The sequence below is a fragment of the Lepisma saccharinum genome, chromosome 2 (genome assembly GCF_977018435.1).
Source record: "Lepisma saccharinum chromosome 2, izLepSacc3.1, whole genome shotgun sequence".
Taxonomy (NCBI): domain Eukaryota; kingdom Metazoa; phylum Arthropoda; class Insecta; order Zygentoma; family Lepismatidae; genus Lepisma; species Lepisma saccharinum.
In genome coordinates, this window is record NC_139230.1 from 170,345,463 (window position 1) to 170,366,417 (window position 20,955).

At 37.7% G+C, this 20,955-nt stretch overlaps 1 protein-coding gene across 1 annotated transcript in view; it reads left to right on the top strand.

The window, feature by feature from the left end:
* Positions 1-20,955, top strand: part of LOC145980587 (uncharacterized) — a 42,810-nt gene that overhangs the window by 10,731 nt on the left and 11,124 nt on the right. Inside the window, exon 2 of the mRNA XM_083113624.1 lies at positions 19,001-19,155. The gene's annotated coding sequence lies outside the window, so the exon portion shown is untranslated. The remainder of the gene's footprint in view (positions 1-19,000; positions 19,156-20,955) is intronic.

Genomic DNA, 20,955 nt, shown 5'->3' on the forward strand with positions numbered 1-20,955 from the left:
AGACCCCGAGAGGAAAAAAATAATTCTTATTGCTCAAAAATGCAATTTCAATTTTCTTCTTCACAATTTCATGGGTTTGCTTTGTACATTTTACCTAGGTATACACAGATAGGGTAATCGTGACTAGGCGGGACTAGGCCTACAGTTTAAAGTGGGATCCAAACCACTATGTGCCTCCAACAGTTACCGAACACGGTACCCCTTGATTACAAGGCGACGACGTTACCACTACACCATTGGAGAAGCCCTGTACACAATTTCTAATAGGTGCAATTAAATCAAATTAATGTCCATCAATTTTAACCTGATTTGTTTCTACAGAATTATGTTCTTACCGTACACGAACAATTTAGCACTTCTCTAGTATATTTGCAATTTTAGTTAACATAATCATACATATCTATTGTTACATTAATTCGAACGATGAATACCATAAACTTGAATTGACTTTAAAAAACGTACATTTGTCCTTTGTAAGACAATCTTGCCATACTTCATTTGCAAAGAACTTATGATAATTTAAAACAGTTGCGATTTTTCCTTTAAAACGTTTCTTCGTTTGAAAATCTCCCTCTCAATACAGATGAAACGTCAAAAACATAATTCTTCCAATTCGTTAGATTATAGAAGCTGCACAGAGAAGCTACATTCATATAAAATCATTGCAAAATATTTGTAGCCTTGAACAAATTAACTGCATCAAATATACCATGCGCAGAAATATGTATTAGTACTTTGTAGTAAGTATATAATAATGTCAAGTGTTTTGAGGAATTTCCTTTGAGACATTACAAAATTGATTCCAATGGTTCAGTTTTACACAAAAATGGTTCCTGTGTAGTATAGGGGCAGCTCAATGCTTTAAACGTGTTATATCCTCTTTCATTCTCTCACTCCGTATCCGATTGCAGCGTAACCATTTGGCTTACTGCCTTAGCACTAAGAATGCATTTTACACATTTTCCTATAATTATATAATGTAAAAACTTTATTTATATATTTTAAAATTAGAAAGTTTAATATTTTAAGTATTAAATAGAGTGGTTTGAAATTTGAAATGACGGGTTGCTTCTTCATGAAAATCACCGTATTCGAAACATACGTGACGATCTGAACAGGCCTACTAGAACACATTAAAATTTTGTATGTAATTTGACGTTTGACTAACTAGCTTTAGAGTTAGAAAAAAGTATCCCACTTTAAAATTATTTCCTTCTATTTAAGTAAGTCGTGTCCGAGTTTGAGTATTAGCAGACACGCAATCTTGTTACTAGTCACACCACACGCTTCTTCTTTTATTGCATCTGGGGTTTAATTGCAATAAGGTCGCAATAAGGTCTTGTATTTTGACACGCTAAATGCTTCTGCAACACCAGTTTCAATGTCGTCTCCCCGTGGGAAAAAGTCACCACACAATTGTGCAGTCGCACAATCTTGCTTATTCTTCTTCTAAATCGCATTTCTTCTGCAACTTTTCTCTCTGCAGCAATAGAGTGGCAAGGGAGATTATATATATATATATATATATATATATATATATATATATATATATATATATACACACACACACACACACACACACACACAACACACAGAGCATTCCCTGACATTCGGTACGAGACTCGGCGGCAAGCGGCCCGGCGTCAGCGCTTGTCTTTCCCGGTTAACGGGTCACGACAGTCGCTAGAGTCGGCTATTAAAATTACAGTTTTCATATTGTGTACTAACCTTGACTACAGAAGGTGTTGAAAATGATGTCCCTCTGCTGCAACACATTCCTGGCATCTCCGAAGGAAATTGGCATTTACACGTGCAAGTTCGTCTACTGTAATTCTCCCGATTTCTCGTACAGTACTCTCTTTTAACTCACGGATGGTGTGCGGAATGTCTTTGTATACGTTATTTCCCCATTTTTCTTTCCACTTTTATTCAGAACTGACCCTGTTACTCTAAACTTTTTTACGAGGTTTAATATAAGCGACTGTCGCCGACACGTTCACCGGGAAAGACAAGCGCTGATGCCGGACCGCTTGCCACCGAGTCTGTGGTAGCAAATGTCAGGGAATGCTCCGTATATATATATATATATATATATATATATATATATATATTTTATTATTATATTTTAATGCATTTCACTAAATAATGCAGCTGGCAAGACTCGATCTGCATATCCAAGATGGAAGGAATTTTGGTGGTCAAACACAAGTACTCATTTTACAATGTTATAAGATGGACGATGAAATTCAGTATGTTCCAATAAATGCCTGCTTTGAGTGTTAATACTAATTTTCAGTGCGCATATTAAACGTTTTGCTTTAAAGGGGGGATACATTTCTAAATTCAGGTGTAAACTAGAAATGTGTATTCTTCTGCAGTAGCTACGCCAAGGGTCCCGGGTTCGAATCCCGCTCGGGCTTGGTTGTTTGTGAATGTCCATTCATCAATTTCATCATTTCATCACTCATCCCCATCTTCGCAAATTAGCCAAGAGGCACAAAACGCGAAGTAAAATAAACTAAATCAATCAATCAGTCTTCTGTAGTAAAATTTCACCTTTCTCTTCCCGGCACCAATGCATATGTGGGGTGCGTGTTCTCGCTCATATACTCATTATTAACAGATGATCGCAATAAACTGGAACTAGATACCGTGTGTGATTCTCAAGACTCTCCATTCTAAATTTGCATGTGTCCAGTTTCATAAATTGATTTCCAAAAACAGAAATTGCTTGAAACAATTCACAGTAAGAAGAAATATAGATATGTAGAAAAACAAGATGACGGAACCGATGTTGTCCATCTACTTCTACTTAACATAAATTTTCGTTATGAATTAATTACATTCCTACACATGAATCTGTAATGTTATGTACAAAGTAGTGTTCGAATTGTCATTTTCCCCCGCGTCCTTGAAATTTGTTTCAGAAATGCCTTACCATCTACTGCAGTTTCAGTGTAGAGCTGTGGTTCTCAACCTTTTTCATTCCGGGACCCACCTTGAAGGATATTACACTTCATGAGAACCATAAGCATGTGCGCTGGCAGAATTACTTCTAGGGGTGTGCACCCAGTTTATAATCATATTTTTGCTAAGATCGAGTACTTTAAGAAGCCCTCTTTTACACTTGCTTAAACGAATTACACATACTTCATTATGGAAAAACAATAATTTAAAAGACTAATTTACTCTAGTCTAAAACTACAGATATCCGATTCAGTTGAGTTAAACATCAGAGATATACCGGTAAAAAAGCAATGGTAAAGCGTGAATAACAGAAATGTAGAGTTTAGGCTATGTACAATATGGGCTGAATTAAAATTTTTCAAACAATATATATTAGTAATTTAAATGTAATAGGGTTTTAAGACCCAGTAAATGAATTTTCGATCCCAACTTCGCGACCCACCAAACACCCCCTCGGGACCCAGCAGTGGGTCGCACCCCATAGATTAAAAACCGATGGTGTAGAGTCCATAATAATTATGGTGTTCATACATAGTACTTTGTCGGGTCGAGGCCAGGGCTGTTAAAGGTCAAGGAACCATAAATTATAATGGGTTCTCCTGGGTTTTGTAACAGAACCGGAACCTTTTTTCTCGCACAATTTAATTTCGGTCCAAGTTGCGTATTGTTTCATTTCAGTACCGAACTTTGACCGTATTTAAATTGATCCAGAAAAAAATGTTCCGGCCCACCGTAATTAAGGTTCTCTACTCTACCTGGACCGACTTAAACTTGCGATCTTAAAGGGTCCGCGAGCACGTTTTATATTGGAATGGCACACACCACGGTTGTAGAAAACGCAGCGCAGGGAAGCAATGACAACGCTGTTATTGTCTCATGGACCACGTTCATAAACCTTCCTTGGTGAAGTATTAACGCAGTGAGTAGATCTGATGCAACCACAGTTGCATGAGACGAAGAAACGATACTTTCGCCAACAGACTGGACCGGAATTGAATTTTTTTACACGGACGGTAATAATATATTTTCTCAGTATTACGGTACCACATTTTACAGAGAAATAAGTTAGTACCGAATTGAATGTAACCTTTTTTGGACTTTTTTATTTTTTGCGTGATATTTTTGTTTCGGGACCGAACTCAAATGCTTTACAGATAAAAAAGTTATTTACGGTCCAGAACCCATTTCTTCAAAAAATATATATTTTCCGCTATTGGTGTGTTCTGATTTTTTTGTCACAAATTGTTATTGTATTTTGCAACACATGTAGCCATTTTCTTGTATTGCAACAAATGTTTAGAGCCAATGTTTACATTAAATTAATATATTTTGATATTTATATATTACTCGCTGAGAAGAGTTTGTTGTTACTTATTTATTATTATTTTGCGTTCCTTTTCATACACTCTGGTTGATTGATTTAATTATTTTACGTCGTTTATCTGTCAGTTTTAGCTAATCGCTACGAATAGGATACGTGATGATGAAATTGATCAAGGGACACACAAAGAAGACCCGTGACCTAGCTGGGATTCGAACCCGGGTTCTGGGGTACCGGACGTCATAGCGCGCTGTGTTAACCACTCAGCCACGGAGGTTGACTCTTCCACTCTACACTTAGAACGGAACATCTATGCCCAGAATGGAACTCGAACCCGAAACCTTGGGTGGTTAGTTTGCGAGTCAACTTAACGAGCTTGGTCAGCGAGTCAGCACTTATGGTTACAAGAATATATCCTCTTTTAATGCCAGGAGATGCCAGTGTTTACGTTATCTTTACACTATAGAATGTATATACCACTGCATTGATTCTAAGCTTTTCGCGCTTCCGTACACTTAGGTGGAACTACCAAATCCCACTTACCTGAAACTTCTGCAAACGTATGACATATGTCATTATGTGTGTGATTGTAAAGGTTTGTGTGCGAGTAAAGAATAGAGGAAGACTAGCAATTTCCTTGCACATCATTTATAATGGCTCTCGTCCATTGCGAACTTCGTCAGGCGCACACTGTAATTTATTCTCCGCAACTCGCGTGCAGCTGCAAAGAAAACATTACGTACGTAGTGCCAAACAATAGACATTCGTGAGAATTTCTTGCCCAACTTATCCATTTTACTGACTGATAGAATGCAAGTCAATGGTTACTTAACCTTTGTTACATTTGATGCTTTGCCCGATAGTTGTCCACTAATTCGCAAAGAGAAATGATGCTAATTTCTGTCATGCAAATACACGTGCCTGAATAATGTAAATGTTTCCTTTGCGTCAGGTAATTCTTGTTGTCAGAGGCGCAACCACGAACTTTTGTCTCGGAGGGCGCAAGTACCAGGAGGATAAACGTGTCAATAATAATAATTGGAATAAAAATAATGGCATTATTATTATTATTATTATTATTATTGGCATTTTATTCTGGTATTTTTTTAACACGTTCATTTTCACGTTAGCTAATAATGAAAAACAAGCACACAAACGGTATTTTTGAAAGAAAAAAATGAAGAATATAATTCTTTGTACATATGACATGCGTAACTTCCATGTAGAACATATGTTTTACATATATCCAACATTGAGCGACGTCAAATAAGAAAATGCGTGTGTAACATGTTAACACTAAATTGTGCACGTATTCAATGTTTATTTAATACATACATACATACATGTATATACATATACATATATTACATTACAAAATCAATTCATCCACCTCATAACAAGCTAACAGCAAATATGATGTAAATTGTCTCTCACATGTGTGTATTCCTTTTCCTCAAAACAATTGTTCATACATTTAAAACCAAACTGTTTAGCAGCAACAATATGAAGTACACGTACTCTGGTAATTTACAGTGCATTACAAGAAACAAACATACTGCGAGCGAAGCGATCAAGAAAATTTTTATATCCAATTTTTGTAAACTTAAAACAATATTGATTTAATAGGGCGCAAATAATTGCAAGTGGTGCATGGCATTCTCTCTTTTACAACTTTCTTGAATTTAGATCGTTCGGTGATCAGGTCCGACTCCTGCTGCCCCCTAGCTATGGCTGTGAAGTTGATGAGACTGTAAGAAAAGCAGGCATTACGAGAGAAGCTAGCAAGAAAATTTCACGAAACTTACTTTTATAAGGACAAAATTTGAAATGGAGGAGGCAATTGCCCATCTGTGCCCCCTGCAGGTGCTCTTGGCCATCTGTAAGAAAAATGCAAGAAATATATGAAAACTAATTCAATCTTGAGTATCATTTTGTCCTGCTACTCTTAGATTCTGCTAGCCTTGCTTTTCTTTACTTCATTGTTTTCCCCTCCCCTTGCGCCCCCCTAAAATTGGTTTCCGTCCAAGGTTGGGAGGGGGCAATGCCCTCCCTGTGGTTGCCACTGCTTGTTGTACGTACATAGCATAGAGCTATATGAGACTTATAGAGCGTAATCAGTGGGCTCTTAGGAACTAGAAAATAGGTTACAGTCTGTTTGAATTATTCGATTTATTTTACTTCACTTTTCTGCCACTTTTGGCTAATCGCGAAATTGGGGATGAATGGCAATAAGATTAAATGGATGAAGAGACAATCACGAACAACACACAACACGAACCCCAGGGGGGGATTATACTGGCCGTGAGGCAAGACGCCAAAGCCTGAAAATTGGTTATGTAACATCTCAATTAATTTTAATAGTTTGAGAAATTTTGAATATTCAATCATCCTCATTTTGTGTTTTACTCAAACACATCTTCTTGAAGAGAATAAAATCTTAACAAGAAAGAAAGACTATAATTTGAGCTTTAATTTTTTAGAAAAAGGATCAGTAACATCCAACAACATGAATTTGAGTAATTAAATGTGAAGTCTTCAATTTTTTGCGTTGTCTTTAAACTAAAAATTAATTGTACACTAAAAAAAATACAACCTTTGTTGAACTGTAGCTATTTTGTTTAGATGTATCTCATAACATTATATGTCGATTCATAAGATTCCAAAACTAGATCATAATCATCAACAACAATTTGGTTTCAAAACTTTACGTTTTAAAACGTAATATTGATGGAACCTTTTACACTTTATCCCTACATTTTATAAATAAAGTAAGACGGGGTGTAAATTTTTACCTTGGCAGCCACCTTCGTGTCCGTTCGTTCAACTTTGTCATAGTTTTCTGTTCTCTCACTGGATGCTTATTTATTTACTTATTGTATTCCTTTCTTTCAGAAAATCTTCTAAGGTTTTGTTTTCATGTTAGCGAAATCTGTGTGTTAGAATGTCTGTGTCCGTGTCCGAATCGCGTCGTCACGTTGTTCCCTGTCGCTTTCCTTAGTAGAAAAACCTACAGACAGACATGTATGATGTGGAGTGTTGAAAAAGCCTCGTAGCGAACTCAAAGAATTGTACCGCCCGACATACATTGTCGCAAATAATCTTGCACCTCGACTCGCACTTCTTTCTTCCTTTGTTCGTCATGTGATGGACATTTTTTTCACACGAGGACAGTTTGCCATAATGAGCAATTTATCTCTACGCCTGACACACCGTATTGTGGTCTCTTCTTTCACACGAAAATCATCACCTACACAGAGAGCACGGCCGTCGCGCTGAGACATATACCCTGTGACCACTGACCATAATTCTTAATTTTCACACGTAATATATCTTTTGGTCTCGCCACTACGAGTTTACACTGTTCCATTCTTTCCTAACTGTCATCTTTCGTTGATCGGAAAAGGTTGGTCTCGTTTCGCTCTCTTCAAGTAAGATCTTTCTTTCTAAGCTACTACAAGTCGACTTAAAGCAGTGCATGTCAAGAGAAAATAACAACAAAGGCTATGGTTTGACTACAATTCGCATCACCTATTGGTTTGTTGTGGGACCTTTTTCAGAATCAGACTTTTATGAAATTACATTGTATTTTGCATTCTTGTTAGCATTCTCTACCATGTTTGGCTAATCTCAGCGATGAGGATGCGTTATATGATATGATGAAGGGAGTCGCAAAGAACACCCATGTACACGCCGTGATTTCAACCCGAGAACTTCGGTGGCAAGATAGAAAGTCGACCACCGAACCGACACATTGTAGATTCTCCTGAAATTTTCTCTCGATTGAAACTTACCGCGCTTTCCAGAATTCACCAGCGTGCATCAGACTGGTGCACCAAAAATGACGTCAAATTCGGTGAAATTCCGAAAGCTTCATACTGAAACAAGTGAAAGTTAAATTCGGAATGCGCACGCATATCTGTGTTTATAAGGAAAAATTCACCATCAGTGACTAAATCACAGAAGATACTTCATGAATATTATATATTTTCACTTAACGACATCTTATTTTGCATGTACAGTACGAATTTAAGTGATATTCTTTTGTAACGATATCGAATCTTGCAAATGGATGCATTCCTGAATGTTGCAACAGAATATGGACGCATGTTTTGTTGCATCGGCATACTTTATTTCACTTTGCGTGCAAGTGAAGGAGTAATAGTATTTAAAATGTCGACATTTTATGTCTGCATCCAGTTTATTCGCCCTCCGTGCAACAAAATTGGTGTGACATTCCGTACTATTGCCTACAGAACGCATATCACGAATCAGAAGCAGCTTCAGTGCAGACGACGCCATTTTGATTCACCAGGCGCACCAGCTCTTGAGGCTGGTGTAAATTGATGACGTCATGGTTTAACCTGGTGAAAGCTAGCTCTGGTGCGCCGCGGTGAAAAGAAACGTTGCACTTCTTTTTTTTTTTACCTACAGTTTCAGATGCAATACTGAATGACCATTTTATACTGAAGCAGTAACAGCAGGAAAACAACAATTGTTGTAATGTACTGCTTGCACGCGTGCACACACGATCATATCATAGAATCCTGCACACAGAACAGGCTAGAGAGGCAACAAGGTCTAACGAGCCAAATAAAATGCAATCGAAGCAAAGAGTAAGCCAACGACGCGATACACAGTTAAGAACATTGTTAAATATCGAAACATCTGCTAGAGATAAAATAGCAGCGATCAAGTAAAAAATATTTACCACGAGGAAATGTAGGGAACGAGGTCCAGAACAATTTATCTGGCGAAATTTTAGCCACCGTGGCTAATAACAAGTTACGTACGGGAACAGGCTAAAGAGGCGACCAACAAAGTGACGGGGTACAGAAACGATTACCGAGTCAAATAGCAGCTACAGAAGAAATAGAGGGCACGGATACACTGAACATTCTAAGCGAAATAGAATCTAACGAGACAAATAAAAGCCTACTGAAGCGTAATAATTCTCCTGAGGTAAAATACAATGTAACGAGGCAAAAAGCATTAAGGAGGCACAATATTGTTTTAAAAAATATTGATTTGTATATTTGAGTTGCTTCTTGATCATTAATTTAATAAAACTGATATTCATTTTTCAATAGATGGAAATAATTAAGATACACTTACAGAGAAACATTCATACTTAGACCGAGACTCGAACCTGTAGCCCTTGGTGACGAGATCCACTGAATTAGGGTTAAACAAGCTCAGTACCGACTGCTGTGGCGACATAAAGTTAACAAGATGGACATATTACCGAGATGGAAATAATAGCAAACAAGAAGAGAAGCTAGCAGAGGTGATACACAAGTAAAGAGAAACAGACAATGAGGCAAAAAAGAAGCTGCCAATGCGAACTGACGGTTAAAGAGGGGAACAGGACAACCAAACAAAATATAGAGAATGAAGTGCAGCGATGCAAAATAAGGCTTTGGAGTCGAAGAAGCTAGCAATGATGCGAAACGCACGCCACAAGTAGATGGTGAAGGCCGTCACATCATCAAGGTTCCTAGTTTCGAATAGCGGGTAAAGCACATGCATTTATATGGCGCATGATTTATTTCATCAGTATCATCGCCATTAACTAAGAGCTACAGATAGACTATGTAAAATACTCAAAATAGAAGAATATTCCATTTTCTTCCTAGTGTTTCACATGGAACCTCACTTAAAATCAGAAAATTGCACCTCTCTCACTATCATTCTCTCAAAAAAGAACCTGTTAGTCATCTTACTCCACCTCTGATAATAACATCTTACAACAATTTAGGCATTACATTTGACCAATAATTATCAGAATAAATTGAAAGTGGAATCGATTCTTGAGAGATGAATGGGAGACGCCATATGGGAGAACAATTGAAGACTAAAATTGGTAAACGCTGTAAGTGCCACAAGAATTCAAACACCGTTTTCCACGTTAAACTGTGAAATGTGCCATGCTTTATAATGTGGTAAACGTGAAAAGTGTCTGGTAGCCCTCTAAGTAGTTCAAAGGGCGTGTAAAGAGGCACTAGTGTGAACGTCCTTATGGGCTGATGTGGTGAACGATGCGATTTCCCAACACTTTCGCTTTTGGCACTTACAACGTTTACCACTTTTAGTCCTCAATTCTCAATTATTATGCTGATGAATGTTTTGAAGTTTAGTTTTTCAGATGAGGGCTGAGATATCACTAATTTCAGTAAGCCTAAGAGAGGCATAAGCCTTATTTGTGGTGCAATGTATTCTTCAGGTATGAATTAAAATTCGACTTTCACTGTGTGCAGGGGTGATCATAATTCAATGGTCACACGGTGTGTATGTACGTATATACAGTATATATATATCATAAATAATTGAGGGGTTACAAAAAATTATTGCCAAGTAAACTATTGAACTTACGTTAATGAAACCAGTCCAGAACAATCGAGGAATGCAAGCAGTTTGTGTGTGTATGTTTTGTTAAGCTGACAGTTCATATCCCTGCCGCTAGGCGACACTCAAATCAAACACATCACTCACAGTGTTTTGCGCAATGTTTTGGTCCCCAAAATCACTGGACCTTACACCGTGTGACTTCATGGGGTTTCATGAAAGACAGGATATTCGTCTCACTGATGCCGCGTGATATCGCAGCCCTAATGGAGCGTATCATCGCAGCGATGGACACTATCGGCAGGCCCATGTTCATGCGAGTGGGGCAAGAACTACACTATCGTATAAGTGTGCCGTGTCATCCGTGGTGCACACATTGAACATTTGTGTAAAAAAAATGTTTGCGTTCCTCGTTCGTTCTGGACTGGTTTCATTAACGCAAGTTCAATAGTTTACTTGCAATAATTTCTTATAACCACCTCAATTATTTATGAAACACCCGGTATATATACATACACACACACACACACACACCAACATAGCATATGCCGGCCTCCGTGACGGAGTGGTTAGCACATCACTCTACGACACCAGGGATCCCGGATTCGAATCGTGGTCTGAGCATGGATGTTCTTTGTGAGTGTCCCTTCATCAATTTCATCATATCATCACACTATCATCTTCGCGATTAGTCAAAAGTGGTTATATACATACATATAGAAAGCCACGTGTCCTCGTAGGACGACATTCTGTCGAAAATTTCCGCATCCTGCGAGTAGCAAGAGAAGTGTAATTGTGCTCCTGGCGGTATGCCTGCTAGGTGTCAAGACATCCTTCTGACTCAGCAGTTCCTGTTGCAAGAGAACGGGAAAATGTTCCAGTTCACGCCCCTCCACGGCGGGCTATCATTATTAGCCATTAGACAAGTATCCAGACCTCCGAGGAATACTCTTGAAATGGAAAAGAATGTTGCATCCGCTCAACACTTGTCTTGCTCTGTATCTTTGACTTGGAACCATGGGTGCTTACCGCAGACGCACGCACGCCTCTAATTTTCTTCTCATGATGCCATCAAAGACAAACCTTTCATAGGAAACTAAAGGTCTGGAGGAAACGCCAGTCTCCGTAGCTGAGTAGAATAACGCAATTAAAAGATCAGACAATTCTACCTTTAAAATATGTTGTGTTCCCTGAGAAATAATTACCTTAGTTTAGCTACTCGTGCGAGATTTTACCTAATACGTGGTCACATTTTGTAACTTGCCTTTCGTAATGCTATTCTGTTCTGCTTTGTAGGATTTCTCCAAACAACGTAAGGGTAATGCTAGCGCCTTGTAATCAAGGGATTCTGAGTTCGATCTCACGTAGAGACACGGTACACAGTGATTCGGATTCCACTTGAAACTCTAGGTGCAGTCCTGATTAGCCTTTCTGAGCATAAATTGCACTTTTCAAAAAAGCTATTACTATGTGTGTGTGTCCTACTTTTTACTATTGTCGAATACAGTACGTACGTTACACTGAAGAGAAATATCTCAAAAGTGCTGAGTTAATTAGTATAAAAGTGCCTTTGTCACGTATCTTTCCTCTAATGACGAAACAGATCTTATCAAGCGTGTGTATGAAAACTGCGAGAGACAATAGTTTTAACTTACTGGTGCCACGTAGCAAGAAGTTTCCAAATTTCATCTATAACTTGAAAACACGTGTGTAGACGTTTCACAAGAAACGTCAGATTGCTTCGTTACAATAATCAAGGGTTTGCCAGGTTCAATTTTCAATTGAGGTGCCGTGTACTGTGGTTTGGATACTACTTTAAACTGTAGGTTTAGTCTCTATTACTTCATCTGAGCATAATGTGGACTAAAACTTTCTAATCCGTTAAAAAGTTACTTGTGTAATACTTTAAACTAACCGTGAACGCATATAGTAATACAGGCCTCCCCGATGGCGCAGTGGTACCGTCGTCGCCTTGTAATCAAGGGGTCCCGGGTTCGATACCCGGTGGAGGCACATAGTGGTTCGGATCCCACTTTAAACTGTAGGTCCAGTCCCGATTAGCCTTACTGTGCATAAAGTGGACTTCAAACACCAAACTCAACTCAACAACAGCATATAGTAATATAGTTATAATAGTAGTAATAGCAATAATGCTCGTGAAAAGTGATGGCAAGTTTAAAATCGAATCATTTCAACAAAGTAATTTTCAGAAAATAACTTAGAAGTTATAAAGATAGAAAGAGTATATACGCGTATATGTTTCGTCCCCTGTTTCTTCTTTGTCCATAACCCAATTATTGTTCACCTTTTCAAAATATAAATACCCACCAGTCGGATGGTTTAATGCACTCAAAACTAGTCTCCAAGATAAGGAGTCATACTAAAAGGTAGACTGGACTTTTCCCAACCTTTTCCAGTCACTGGATAGAACCAACTCCAATAATCCAAGCGTATCTTCAAAGAAGCACACCGGAAACCCCCACTGCTTCGGCAGCTACTGCAGTTACACCGCCTCCATTTCACTTGTTCGACCTTGCAAACAAATATGATACCATGGCCAACATAATTCGTCACTTAAAGGAAAACTTTACTGTCAAGCAGACGCCTGCCATGTCGCCATCCAATGTTGATCTATAGATATTTCGAATTATTTAAATCCTACTGTGACACCCATAGCATCCAGATCGCCCAGATAAAGTCGCCCTCCGTGGTCAGCTGATTGATATACCTGTCACCGCTATCCAGAGTGAATCTTCGACCTGGGTTGCACAGTTAAGTGGGTCATCCACATTCCAAGGCCGAATATGAGAATGTGAAGATACCCATCCCACTCTTCTTGGCTGATCTCCGGACGGGAGACTGGAAAACTACTTAACAATGGAGTGATCTAAACTTCTTAAGATTAAGGCAGAAGCCTATCGCTTTGCCACAATTCCACTGTGTTCTAGATGTTAGTAGCTCGGTGTCATAACTCTGAAACCTGCAAGGTTAATTTTAGCTGCGCGAACTGTGAGTAGAACCAACCACGTCAAGACAGGATGTCCCAAGAAGGTCCCAAATACCCACCCAAGTGTGCACTCCGCCGCAGGATAATCAAGGCAATGAAAGCTGCAATAAACAAATAGGCAAGATCATCTCAACTGCATCCGTCCCCCGTGGCGGAGTGTTTAGCACATCGCTCTACGACGCCAGGGCTCCCGAGTTCGAATCCCGGCCTGGGCATGGATGTTTGTGAATGTCCATTCATCAATTTCAACATATCATCACTCATCCCCATCTTCGCATATTAGTCAACAGTGGCACAAAAACGAAGTAAAATAAAGCAAATCAAGTCAATCATCTCAACTGCAATCTTGCCCCCGAGAGGACACCCAGATACCGGTCGATTCTGCAGACTTGCAACAACTTGAACTCGCAGAAACTCGAGATGAGATTCGACGAGTGTAGCGTCGGGAAGATTCGCTCCACACCCTCCATCCAGTACCGATATCACGCCATAACCGCAACACCCTCCACACTGTCCAGATACTCCGCTGGAATATCTCACCTCTCACCACTAAAGAGGTATCAAGACTCCGGACACCTGCATCCAGGAGCAGTCATAAAGGACTTCTTACTGCTAGAGATGACCTGGAATAGCTGTTTAGCTTCTTCCTGAGAGCAAGCTTCCAAATTATTTAGCACAGCTCAAGCAGAGATTTCGTGCAATACCTGAAGCTTCCAAAACATCAGCAATGATACGCGATGTCATCATGGAAATTACCATCAATGTAACCTTTAAAAAGCATGTATCCATTGTGGCTGAATACCAACGCCTCGAGCAGCAGTTCATGACGCCACCTTCACAGAAACTAATTGGCATCAATCACAGTTTTGTTCTCCAGATGTCCTCAACCACCCTAAGTTTGTGCATAATACGTACTATGCATACAGAGTACTACCCAGAGAAGAAACAGACAGATCAAGTCTCTGAAACCATAGAGTAAAAGCAACAATGGTGGTACACAGCTCGATCTCATTATGCATTAAGTATATAAGTTGAATATTCATTGAATTCATTTGCTTCACGTAAATTTATTTTTGTAAGTCATTTCAACAACTACAGTATATTACCCAATGTAACAACAAGACCTCTTTGCTTCCAATATTACTGGATTTTTAAGTATTTTCTTTGGGTGGAGCTGGAGGGGGGGGGGGCAACGAATGACGTGTTACTTTTTTAAAAGTCTTCTTTTTCTGGGACGCACTGTAGTAGATATCCATTAGTTGGAAGAATATTTTTGTAACTTCGGGAATAATATACCCAGAAAATAAACCAAGAGCATTTAGGGCGTACTATTACATTAGCCATTGTATGATGCTGCTTCATGTCACTAACCTCTTTTTACAGAGTTCAAAGTAACGAGGACAAGCATTTGTTTCTTCACGGTGCAAAATTGATATCCGTATTGCGGAGGCAAATTGCAAGTCATAAACCAAGAGCATAGTTATGTTCGTGCGTCACATGTTTATTCTTCAAGTGAGGCCTTATGCATAGCTCCTAATTGTGATTTTTATGTCTCTAAAGAAGGACAAGTCCCACCCAATATCCTAATGCCTACAATCTTCCCTAACCTAATTTTCACATACTATCTGTAACCCAATAAGATTGAACTGCAATCCTCATATTTTATTTTTTAAGTAAGCCATTCTCTTTGTAGCCACACTACCAAATATGTAGCACCCGTATTTTTCATGAATTATGTCATTTTCTGATGAATATATTCGTTGGCCTTCAGTACATACGAACGATTCGTACCAAAAATGCTATGTAGAAATTTTATTTGGACTAAAATTGTCCATTTTGGAAGTTAGTGGTATTTTGAAGTGGCATTCAGAGGACAAATTAAAAGTACAAAACCTACAAAAAGGCACTGGGAAAAGTGTTAAGCATTACATAATAACTTTAATCTACCGTGTGCAGAATTGCAGACAATTCCAATAGCGACGTGTTTTTCTTTTCATTTTTAAAAGTTATTTATGTTTAAAATAAGTCTTGCAATTCATTCATGTGCATTTTTGCAATCTTGGTTAGTAACTCCCAAATACTAAAAAAAAAAGGGATAGGATACCAATGCTAACAGAAAGGTTACCAGGAGGAAGCTTTTCTTTCTTCAAACAGAAAAACCAGAATCCATTATATGTATACCCTGTACCAGCTAACTCTGGAGCAAGGCCACGCATGGCGTCAGAGAAGGGGAGGAAATCGAGTGGGTAGAGCAAAGCAGTACACGTTGCTGAGAAGGCTGGTAACAGCAGTCGCTTCACCCCCTCCACGCAATCGATTTCTCTCTCGCGTGTTCATTGGTGGGCCTGTCTCGCGTCACTACTTGCGCATTGACTTGTTTTCGTTAGCCTGCTCCTGAGGTAGATGGGACATGGTATAGCAGGGTTGATATGGGAATAAATCCCCTTCAGTGAAGTGCTTGCAAGCAAATATCATGAGATGTGCGTATCAAAGAGACACGCTCAACAGATTCCAGATGCATAAATGTAATGATTTCTTGTGCCATTCTTCTTATGTTGGTGAAAATTCAGATATGTCTACACACATTTCAGTTACGGATAATTTCATACAGAGTCTGATGATGTAGATATAGACAGTACCCTTAACCTTGTATGTGCATGTAATTAGTACTAGTAGTTAGCCAGTGCCGGATCTACAAGCCGCAAAACCCCTCAGTGCGGGGCGCAACGGAGACAAGTAAGCCTTTCGGGAGCCTTCAGCCATTGACATAGTAGAGGGTTCGCGTATGTAAAAAATAAATGTAGTTACTCAGGGTTACAGAAACGAATACAATATATAGAAGTAAAGGTAAAGTTAAAGTTCCCTGTGTACATAGCACCTTGCTATTTAGGCACGTTTAGGTTATGTGGGGATAGGGACCCCAATGTATAACTTTCAATATATTACATAACTTTTGCACACAGAAATTTCGCACACAACAGGTGGAAAATTAGGCAGGATTCTGCTCTCAAATGCACAGAATCAATAATGTGGGACTATCACTCAGTTTGAATGTTTTTCTTCTTCCTTTTTCAAACCGAGAATGAATAAAGGAAAACGCTTGGTATATTATGAATGGTATATTATGACAGGGTGAACAGTTGGGGTGCCAACAATCGACCTCACCTGGATGAAAATTCTATCTTGGAGCTTCCTCTTTTTTTTCTTATCTTTGGTAAATATCTGTGGAGATATTAAACTCCTATAAAGGATTGTAGGAATAAGTATTACAAACAGAATATGATAATCAAATTCTCAGTCAAAAGTTACATGTAATGTATTATGTTGTATAAATACATAATCACAGTAGTACAGTGAATTTTTTGTGCAGCTAATAAAGATAGAAACAGAAAGAAATCAGTATTTATGCTTTACTCAGATTTGCCCTCCCCTCCAATCTCCGAAGAAATCGGCGCCTATGCACATCACCCCTTTCCTATTTAAAAAAATTGAGGTGAATTCAGTATAGTGGACGTCCGCTTGGAACACACCAATGTGGTTCTCCTTAAGCCTAACCTGTTTCTATCATGACCAATTGTACCCAACCTAACTCCTTTACTTTTTATAGGGGTGTTAAGAGACTTTTGAATCACCTGTAGGCCTTTTATGTGACTTTGTAATTATAGTATACGTGTGTGTGTGTGTGTGTGTGTGTGTATGTTTATATATATATATATATATATATATATATATACACACGCGCGCGCGCGCGCGCGCATTCATGTGTGTGTGAAGGTAGGTAGGTAGAGGGGGCCCTTTGATAACATTTTGCGGGGGGGGGGGGCGAACATTTGTAGATCCGGCACTGTAGTTAGCAGATTAAACTAAAAAGATAAGTTAATAATGTTACCCTTACTATGCAGCTTAGGTATACATGATCTGATCATGAAGATTTCGTAGATAAGTTTGAGTTTTTGATTTAAGCCCACTTTTTGCACGGATAGGTTAATCGGGACTGGGCCTACAGTTTAAAATGTGATCTGAACACCTATGTGCCTCCACCGGGTATTGACTTGTTTGGTTTTCTTGATCCACAGATTCCTGAGACAGAGTGTAGTTACAAGTCTCACGTACACAATAAACATAAATGGCGTTTCCAAAAAAGGATTGCAAATATACGAGAGAAAAACTTTACATTTTAAAAGACAAAGTCATATTATATAAAATAGCAGTCCATTTCTCACAAATTAATAACGTAACATTAAATGTCAGAGCTTCAGCTGATTTGAAGGAAAATAAGATCTCAGTAGCTTGTATGTGTATTTGTGAAATTTCGTTATTTTATACATGATTTATCTATATATCTGGATTAATCGCGACGATGAGGCTGATAAATAAAATAAGTGAACCAATACGTCGAAATCAAACCATTCAAGCCTTTCTCGAAATCAAGACCGCTTGCATCGTATCGTGTTCCGATATCCACCCGATTCAAAGGTCGCTATAGGAGTTGGTCAAAAGCTCTCTCTCTCTCACACGCGTTTATACCTGTATATGTAAATACATGTATATGTATATATATAACACGCAAATCTAACGTTTCAGAATGTGGTCTCATTAATATAAAAAATTGAAATTCCTTTCTACGTATTATAGATTGGTTGGTAGCACATGTTCATAAAAAACTGAATCTTGCTGCATAGCCCGTTTAGTGATCGTCTCACTATCTCGTCATTGAAGATTACAGTCAAACATGCCCGGATTTATATACCATGTGAAGGTCCGGGGCTAATACAAACGAGCCCCCATATACGATTTCATTTATATTCTTTACGCCAAGTTGAGTGAGATAATTATTGTTATTTATATTTTTAACACATGTCAAGTTGTTCATTTTGTGGCCCTTTTCAAAAAGAAATTCCCCACTGGAGGCTCCTTTGCAGGTGGAGGCCCGGGGCAGTAGCAACCTTCCCTCCGTCCTCTGGAGTCAGAATATGAGTATTGGTGTTCCGTTTCCCTTTATTTCCATCTAATCATCCTCATCGTTGCTATTAGCTTAAAGAGGTAAAATGCAACGTAAAATGAAAAAATACAAATCACGAAATGATTTCTATTTTAATATTCCTAAAATTTTCGATGAATAGACTGAATAGACTTATCGGAACTTAGTTTTACTATATTCTCATTCAAATAATTTCTAAAGATGATTGATATTTGGCGCTAGAAAATGTGCATTTAATTATTAGTACTAATTTTGCTTTGACATTATGAAAAATGTACTATATTGCGTTTTTGAAAGTGGTGTTTATTAGTCAAATGTTATTCATTACTCATGATTTTTTTTAAATATTTTCTTACATTTCTTCTTTCTTTCTTAATTAAAGATCGCCATGAATGGACATCGATTCTGCCATATCTTAGGTGTTCTGGTAGTTGAAAGAGACTTACAAGATACTGTAAAGAAGGAAATACGCCCAATACTGGTGTGACCACTGGATTTTTCACCCAGTAGCTTTGTGATTAAAAAACTGGAACTAAGGTAAGAACTAAATTGTTTCTCAACAAAAAAACACTAAGATTAATTACAATAGAACAAATTTTGTGTATTTAATATAAAATTAGCTAAGAATAATGCGTATTGACAGCCTTAGATTACAATACCTAAATTTAGATAGCCATAACGCACTAAGTATTTCCTGTAGTGATTTTTCTTGTTGTGATAAAACGAAATGTCGGTTGTTGTAGGTAAGTTAATTAGTTTAAAATATATTGAGCTAAGTGTAGCTTTAATAAAACTTTCCACAGAAAACAACATTTCAGGAGCTCGATCATGTAATTATTTATGTTGTATTTGTAAATTGTGAATGATAATTTAGTCATTGAATGATTTTATTGTACTTAAAACATTTTAGAACACATTCCATGAAGGTAATTTCAGCATCTTCATTGCTGGAGACACAGTATTATCGATTATGCTATTGGCATACATTGGCTTGTTTCGACATGTTTATTAACTATGTTCCTAATGCAAAACGAGAATACTTCTTCGATTTTAGATTAGGTAAATTTTATGATTTGCATAATATGAAAGTTTTGAAAATTTTCTAATTTTTCTGCAAAGACGTATATTTACTATTATGCGCCTAAATGTGATGAAAAGCAATGCTCAGATTCTATCCTTACAGTTTCAACAAAATGAAAATGCTTTTCCAGGTTATGCCTCCTCACTATCGTTCTTGTTCAAAGTGCATATTGCCACAGACTCAGAGAAATCTCCATGTGTAAGACATTACCAGTACAATTGCATGTACAGCAATTACACAAAAATATATTTTGGTTATTATTTCTTAATTCAAAACAAACTACACAGTAAAAAGTCCACATGCAAATTCTAAATTATTCTGGGATTTGCAAGATCGAAAATTCAAGCAAGGAAATACCTTTCACAAGACTCTCACTAATAAAACTGTGTCGACTAGCTAGACTAAGAAAGAGTATCTTGTTCAAAGATGAAAGGGAAAATCAATTTTATTGAATCACTTTGATGGAATACTCGCTAAAGTTGAGTGAAAAGCATATTTTGTGTGGCTATCTTCACATAATGCACACAGATATAATTATGATGATCTAGTGTAAATAAAGGGAAGTATTTTTACATAATGTGACCAACGTATTTACTAGATAACGAAGGAGCTTCGTTGAACATACAGATCTGTATCTGGGCAAATATTCATTGAAAACAAATTGATAGTATTTATTCATCACGTTCATCTAATCATAAATAAAGAATGAACGTGTACTCACTGTCACGGGATTATTGAAATATTACTTTGAATTCTTACCAATGATAGTTTCCACCTTTTATACAAATGAAGAATGCTTGTGTGTGTGTGTGTGTGTTTATATAGTTGCCCGTGTTTATTTGTAATATATGATATGATTATTATTGTTATATTTAATCCCTAACGGAAAATTGCTTTAGTCCGGAAGGGGTTTGAAAATATTAGTTTGTGTTATATCTTTTGAAAATCTTAATCGAAATATATGATCATTTCAGGTCGATTAGGATTACATTTTGAAAAGACAAATAATGATAAGTTTTATGAAAAATTACGTTCAGATCAATAATTATAGTGAATTTGCAAGAGTTTATTTCCTTTAGTTTGTTATGTGTGGACGGAAGAAGTTAGCATAGCTTACTGTACTAATAACAATTAGCCACAGAGAATCAAAATCTCGTTTAGGACTGACTTCATTTTTGTTTCAAATTCTTTATTAAAATTGCAATTTGATATAGTAATTACAGATAATTAAATCTCAATTTTGATATGAAAACCTT